Raw genomic sequence first — 1856 nt, forward strand, 5'->3', positions numbered from 1 at the left:
GGTATTGAATACTAAAAAGTATTGGGAATTGTGTTTGGGGATGGAGCTCTACCTGGACCTATAATTGCTACAGTTGTCTTCCTCCTACTTGGCTCGTTCATGAGCTGAAGCAGGAGACTGAGTGGGGAGACCCAGAATCCAGCAACAACCCCCTACCTCACCACAGGCTTCAAAACCAAGTACAGTTTTCAACTGGGGGAGTGGGGAGGCTCCTAGAAAACTTGGCATTCTGATTGAGAGGCTTGAGTAGACTCAGGCTAGATTTAATTTTTTTTCTTTTGGTAAAACACTTCCAAGTGCTGTGTGATTCTTACATTCTACTACTTGGCATTATAATATCCCTTTAAGGTTTGTGTCCCCACAGATTCTCATGTTAAAGACCCTGACCCCAGTGAGATGGTGGTATTAAAGATGAGGCCTTTGAGAGGTAGTTAGGGTTCAATAAGTATGAGAAGCTGGGGACCTTCTTTCTGAGGTTATACAGCACCTTAAAAAAGAGGAGAGTGGGGGCCTGGACTAGCATAAGGATCCTGGTTCAAGCTCCCAGCTCCCCACCTGCAGGGGGGTCGCTTCACAAGCAGAGAAGCAGGTCTGCAGTTATCTATCTTTCCTCCTCTATTTTCCTCTCTTCTATCCATTTCTCTCTGTCTTATCCAAAAACAACAGCAGTGACAACAATAACAATCAATACAACAACAAGGGCAACAAAACGGGGGGAAAAATGGCCTCCAGGAGTGTTGTTTTCCCCGGGCTGGCTTCACGGGCGGGTAACTGACAACCAGGGACTCATGGTTGAGCTGTAGGCAGTATCTCTTTATTCATGCAGGACGCAGCACAATCTAAGCCGAGCTAAGCTAAACTCAAGGTACCCTAAAACTCACAATGCTGTCTTTATATATACTTGCCAAGTAGGGTGGAAACAGGATGTGACATAGAGAGGGTGGAGAGAAAAGTGACTGGTGAAAATCAGAGTGTGACAAGGAGGGGGCGGAGCAGGCGAGAATCCTATCACTGAACCACCAATGCCCTGGAGGGAGGGTGGTGCTTGTTAACAGTGGTTATGTAAATAGAATGCAGTGGTTATGTAAATAGAATAGTGTTAAGCAGGGGGGATTTAAATCAAATGAAACAGAAGGGGTTTTTAGAAGCATACCAACACAGGAGCAGTGGATTCATAGTGGGAGCACTGATCCCCAGTGATAACCCAGCAGGCAAAAAAAAAAAAAAAAAAAAAGCACAGCCTGGATACTTCAAGACCAGAAAGCCCTCACTATGCATTGAGTCTCCTAGCACCTTGATCCTGGAACTTCATAGCTTTCAGAACTGTGAGAAGTGTCTGCCATTCATCCCCTCCCAACCCCCATATTACTTATTGTTGTTGTTGCCAGGCCAACATTTTTAGATAGAGACCTCAGGAAAGACACCATAGTGCAGAAGCTTCCTCGAGTGGGCCAAGCTCCTGTTTTGTTGTTGTTGTTTTTTTTTATCTTTATGCAGATTCCTCTACGAAATAGCAATCTGTACCTTCATGTAAGAGAATAAAAGGCAAGAGAGAGAGAGAATAGAAGACTGTGCTACAGAAGGAAAAACACAAAGCAGCACTTGAGGAGGACCTAGGTGGGAGGTTAGAGTGTTATGCGGAAAACTCAGAAATGCTACACATGTACCAACTACTGTGTTTTATTGTTGACTGTAAACCATTAATCCCCCAGTAGAGAAAGTATCTAAATAAATAAATAAGTAAAGGCTGTTGTAAGCCTCTTCAGACACGAATTCCCTTAACCCTCTCACTCCTTACTCCCTACGAGGTTCTACTGCGCTCTTGGTTTTCTAAGGCAGGACTGGGACACAAAGCT

This window comes from Erinaceus europaeus, chromosome 3 (genome assembly GCF_950295315.1).
Source record: "Erinaceus europaeus chromosome 3, mEriEur2.1, whole genome shotgun sequence".
Taxonomy (NCBI): domain Eukaryota; kingdom Metazoa; phylum Chordata; class Mammalia; order Eulipotyphla; family Erinaceidae; genus Erinaceus; species Erinaceus europaeus.